The sequence below is a fragment of the Scyliorhinus torazame genome, chromosome 1 (genome assembly GCF_047496885.1).
Source record: "Scyliorhinus torazame isolate Kashiwa2021f chromosome 1, sScyTor2.1, whole genome shotgun sequence".
NCBI classification, from domain to species: Eukaryota; Metazoa; Chordata; class Chondrichthyes; order Carcharhiniformes; family Scyliorhinidae; genus Scyliorhinus; species Scyliorhinus torazame.
The window spans coordinates 92220952-92227086 of record NC_092707.1 but is presented as its reverse complement, the minus strand read 5'-3'; positions in this window follow the sequence as shown (position 1 = coordinate 92227086).

The window sequence follows — 6135 nt, the reverse complement described above, 5'->3', positions numbered from 1 at the left end:
AATATACGGAGGCTGTTAGGGGTAATGATGATGGCCCCACCAGAGGGTGAAACGGAGATAGTAGTGGCGATGGACGCCGAGAAAGCATTTGATAGAGTGGAATGGGATTATTTGTGGGAGGTGTTGAGGAGATTTGGTTTTGGAGAGGGGTATGTTAGATGGGTGCAGCTATTGTATAGGGCCCCAGTGGCGAGTGTGGTCACGAATGGACGGGGATCGGCATATTTTCGGCTCCATAGAGGGACAAGGCAGGGATGTCCTCTGTCCCCATTACTGTTTGCACTGGCGATTGAGCCACTGGCGATAGCGCTGAGGGGTTCCAAGAGATGGAGGGGAGTACTTAGGGGAGGAGAAGAACACCTGGTATCTTTGTATGCGGATGATTTGCTACTATATGTGGCAGATCCGGCGGAGGGGATGCCAGAAATAATGCGGATACTTGGGGAGTTTGGGGATTTTTCAGGGTATAAATTGAACATGGGGAAGAGTGAGCTGTTTGTGGTGCATCCAGGGGAGCAGAGTAGAGAAATAGAGGACCTACCGTTGAGGAAGGTAACAAGAGACTTTCGTTACCTGGGGATCCAGATAGCTAAGAACTGGGGCACATTGCACAGGCTAAATTTAACGCGGTTGGTGGAACAGATGGAGGAAGATTTCAAGAGATGGGATATGGTAGCCCTGTCAATGGCAGGGAGGGTGCAGGCGGTTAAGGTGGTGGTCCTCCCGAGATTCCTCTTTGTGTTTCAGTGCCTCCCGGTGGTGGTCACGAAGGCTTTTTTTAAAAGGATAGAAAAGAGTATCATGGGTTTTGTTTGGGCCGGGAAGACTCCGAGAGTGAGGAAGGGATTCTTACAGCGTAGTAGGGATAGGGGGGGGCTGGCACTACCGAGCCTAAGTGAGTACTATTGGGCCGCTAATATTTCAATGGTGAGTAAGTGGATGGGAGAGGAGGAGGGAGCGACGTGGAAGAGATTAGAGAGGGCGTCCTGTAGGGGGACTAGCCTGCAGGCTATGGTGACAGCCCCATTGCCGTTCTCACCGAGGAACTACACCACAAGCCCGGTGGTGGTAGCTACATTGAAGATTTGGGGACAGTGGAGACGACATAGGGGAAAGACTGGAGCATTGGGGGGGTCCCCGATAAGAAACAACCATAGGTTTGCCCCGGGGGGAATGGATGGGGGATATGGAATGTGGCAAAGAGCAGGAATAACGCAACTGAAAGATCTATTTGTGGATGGGAAGTTCGCAAGTCTGGGAGCGCTGACCGAGAAATATGGGTTGCCCCAAGGGAATGCATTCAGGTATATGCAATTGAGGGCTTTTGCGAGGCAACAGGTGAGGGAATTTCCGCAGCTCCCGACGCAAGAGGTGCAGGACAGAGTGATCTCAAAGAAATGGGTGGGGGATGGTAAGGTGTCAGATATATATAGGGAAATGAGGGACGAAGGGGAGACTATGGTGGATGAACTAAAAGGGAAATGTGAAGAAGAGCTAGGGGAGGAGATCGAGGAGGGGCTGTGGGCAGATGCCCTAAGCAGGGTAAACTCGTCGTCCTCGTGTGCCAGGCTAAGCCTGATTCAGTTTAAGGTATTACACAGGGCACATATGACTGGAACACGGCTCAGTAAATTTTTTGGGGTGGAGGATAGGTGTGCGAGGTGCTCGAGAAGCCCAGCGAATCATACCCATATGTTTTGGTCATGCCCGGCACTACAGGGGTTTTGGATGGGGGTGACAAAGGTGCTTTCAAAAGTAGTAGGAGTCCGGGTCGAACCAAGCTGGGGGTTGGCTATATTTGGGGTTGCATAAGAGCCGGGAGTGCAGGAGGCGAGAGAGGCCGATGTTTTGGCCTTTGCGTCCCTAGTAGCCCGGCGCAGGATATTGTTAATGTGGAAAGAAGCCAAGCCCCCGGGGGTGGAGACCTGGATAAATGCCATGGCGGGGTTCATAAAGCTAGAGCGGATTAAGTTCGTCCTAAGGGGGTCGGCTCAAGGGTTCACCAGGCGGTGGCAACCGTTCGTCGAATATCTTGCGGATAGATAGCTGGGGGAAAAAAGAAGGCAGCAGCAGCAGCCCAGGATCTGGGGGGGGGGGGGGGGGGGATGGGGGGGGATGGGGGTGGGGTGGGCGGGGGGGGTGTAGCTTGTGACAAGGCAGTTGCCAATTAGGGCTAGTTTTCAGTTTTGTTATTTAATATTTATTTATTTTTTGTTTTTTGTTTATATAAAATAGGTCATTGTTATCTGTGTTGTTATAATGTTGTGTAAAGGATGCACAATGTACTGTGTTGGTTGACCAAAAATTTTCAATAAAATATTTATTAAAAAAAAAAGGTTAGTAAGGGTTAATAAGGAGCTGCCCCAAAGAGCTGTGGCAGTTATCTGTCAATCTTCTGAAGCCTGATTAGCAGGCAAGAGCTGTTGATTACATCATCTGAAGCTTAACTGGTGTGCGAGTTATCTCAGACAATCCCAGCTCTATTTAAGTAAAGAGTTTCAAAGCACACTCACAATGAGTTTTGCGCCCGAGCAGTGGAAGAGAGGCCACATCCAGAATAAGGCCACTGAGCTTTAATCGTGGGAATTTGAAGCAGAGTGGGGATTCGGTGCAGAGTGGAAAGAGGTGCTCTTTGCTTTTCTCCTTACTTTTAAACTTTTAAATCTTCAGAGAGTCGTCTTGCCCTGCTGCAGCTGAGGCCACAAGGGAGAGTGCTGATTGGTAAATAATGGGCAAGGTTGGTAAGTCTTTACAACTTTCATCAATTACAGTTTGGAAATAAATTTTGCAGTTTATAATCTGTAAGGGCTATAATTAGTAATAACGAGGCCAAGTAGAGAATTGGATTTAATCTAATATCAAGCATCTTCCAAAGTTTTAATTTAAAAGGGTAAGTCATGGCCGGAGAACTCAAAGCCTTGGTTTGTTCCTCTTGCTGCGTGTGGGAGGCCGGGAACATTTCCAGTGCCCTAGGCCAGCATGTGTGCAGGAAGTGTCTCCAGCTACAGCTCCTGGAAGCCCGCATTTCCGAGCTGGAGTGACGGCTGGGGACACTGTGGAGCATCCATGAGGCAGACAGTGTCATGGACAGCAGGTAGAGTGAGGTTGTCACACCGCAGGCTCAGACTCCACAGGCAGGAAGGGAATGGGTGACCACCAGGCAGACGAAGAGAGCTAGGCAGGCACTGCAGGAATCTCCTGTGGCCATGCACCTGCAAAACAGATATATCATTTTGGATACTGTTGAGGGGAGTGACCTCTTAGGGGAAAGCAGCCAAATTTGTTGCACCATGGTTGGTTCTGCTGCAGAGGGGAGGAGTAAAAAGTGTGGGAATGCAACAGTTATAGGGGATTCAATTGTACGGGGAGTGCATAGTCGTTTCTGTGACCACAAACTCAACTCCAGGATGGCGTGTTGCTGCCCTGGGCTAGGGTCAAGGATGGCTTGGAGCAGGTACAGGACATTCTGCAGCAGGAGGGTAAACAACTAGCGGTCGTGGTACACATTGGTACCAACAACATAGGTTAAAAAAAGGGTGAGGACCTGAAAGCGGAATATAGGGAGTTAGGAAGAAAGTTGAGAAGTCGGACCTTAAAGCTAGTAATCTCAGGATTACTACTAGTGTCACGTGCTAGTCAGAGTAGAAATAGAAGGATGTATCAGATGAATATGTGGCTGAAGAGATGGTGTGAGAGTGTCAGATTCCTGGGGCATTGGGAAGGCTCTGGGGGTGGTGGGACCTATACAACCTGGACAGGCTATACCTGGGCAGGACCTGGGTGGGAGGGGTCTTTGATTATGCTGCCCGCTTTCCCAAGGCCGAGGGAGGTGTAGTCAGAGTCAATGTATGGGAGGTGGGTTCGCGTGATGGACTGGGCTACGTTCACGACTCTGTAGAAGACAGTAAGGAGAATAATAAAAGTGATAAGACAGAGAAATCAAGAGCTTGTATCAGATAATGACACTGTAAACAATAGTAGGAATGGGATAAGGTATGTTAAAAGGATTAGCCTTCGGGCTTCGTACTTGAATGTGCAGAGCATTCAAAATAAAATGGATGAATTAGTTGCACAGATGGATGTAAAGGGATATGATATAGTTGGGATTATGCAGACATGGTTCCAAGGTGACCAAGGATGGAAATTGAACTTTGAGGGCTGCTCAGTTTTTAGGGAGGACAGACCGAAAGGAAAAGGTGGTGGAGTTGCATTGTTGATTAATAAGATCGTGATACAATATTGAGGAAAGATATTAGTACAGATGATGTGGAATCTGTCTGGGTTGAGTTCAGAAACATCAAAGGGCAAAAAACATTCTTTGGGGTGGTATAGATCCATCAAACTGCAGTGGCAATGTTGGGAATAGCATTAGACAAGGAATCAGTGGTGATATGCCTCGTGGTCATATCATAGTTGGATGGTGCTAGGCCTCCAGCCAGCAGGGGGCGGTACAAACACACCAAGCGGTCTCAAGATCAAGGCCATGTGACCTGAGACCTGTATATAAAGAGAGGTGTATCCAGCCATCTCCAGAGGAACATGAGATAGAGGGTAATAAGATGCACAGATGGTTAGCAGAAGGTGTAAGTTTCAGAGGAATAACAAGACTCCATGAAAGCAGCTTTGACAAAGGGTCATCTGGACTCGAAACGTTAACTCTTTTCTCTCCCTACAGATGCTGCCAGACCTGCAGAGATTTTCCAGCATTTTCTCTTTGGTACATGATAACATGCTTGGTACTTGATAACATGATGTGTATCAGCTATCGCACAAGACATAATAAAAGGATCTTGGTTTGGACAGGTTGAAGTGCTTGGTGAGTTCATCTTAAAGTACAAAGCACCAAACACAACAGCATGTGGTAAAGGAATATCTGTGAAGATGGGTGACTTTAATCTTCATTTGGATTTGGTGACTCAAGTTAGTCACAGTACAATAGAGGGGGGATTTCTGGTGTATGCAGGATGGTTTTCTGGACCAGTATGTTGAGAAACCAACAAAGAAACAGGCCATCTTGCACTGGGTGTTGTGCAATGAGAAAGGAGACAAGGTCTCACATGGCTGGTTACTAAGTAAAATTAAAGCACATGGGATTACGGGCAGCGTTATTTTTTTAATATAAATTTAGAGTACCCAATTCATTTCTTTCCAATCAAGGGGCAATTTAGCGTGGCCAATCCACCTACTCTGCATATCTTTGGGTTGTGGGGGCGAAACACATGCAGACACGGGGAGAATGTGCAACTGCAAACTCCACACAGACAGTGACCCAGAGCCAGGATCGAACCTGGGACCTCGGCGAAGTGAGGCAGCAATGCTAACCACTGCGCCACCTTGCTGCTCACACGGGTAGCATCTTGAGGTGGATCGAGAGCAGGTTAGCAAATAGGAAGGAAAAAGTTGGAAGAAATGGTTCTTTTTCTGATTGGCAGGCAGTAACTAGTGGGGTACTGCAAGAATCTGTGCTGGGACCCCCAACTGTTCATATTATATATTAATGACTTGGACAAGGGAACTAAAATTATTATCTCCAAGTTTGCAGATGATACAAAGTTGGGTGGGAGGGTGAACTGTGAGGAGGATTCAGAGATGCAGGGATTTGGGCAGGCTGAGTGAGTGGGCACATGCGTGGCAGATGCAGTATAATGTGGATAAATGTGAAGTTATCTGCTTCGGTAGTAAAAATAGGAAAACAGATTATTATTTGATTGGGTGTAAATTGGGAGAAGCGGGTACTCAGCGAGACCTTGGTGTCCTCGTACATCAGTTGCTGAAAGTAAGCATGTAGGTACAGCAGGCAGTAAAGAAGGCAAACAGTATGTTGGCCTTCATAGCGAGACAATTTGAGTATAGGAATAGAAGTGTTTTACTACAATTGTAGAGGGTACTGGTGAGGCCATATCTGAAGTTGTGTGTGCAGTTTTGGTGTTCTTATCTGAGGAAGGATGTTCTTGCTGTGGAAGTACTGAGCTAAGGTTTACCTGGCTGATTCCTGGGATGGTAGGACTGTCGTAAGAGGAGAGAATAAGTTGGTTAGGATTATATTCATTGGACTTTAGAGTGAGAGGGGATCTCATAGAAACCTGTAAAATTCTAACAGGATTAGACAGGGTAGATTCAGAAATAGTGGGGGAA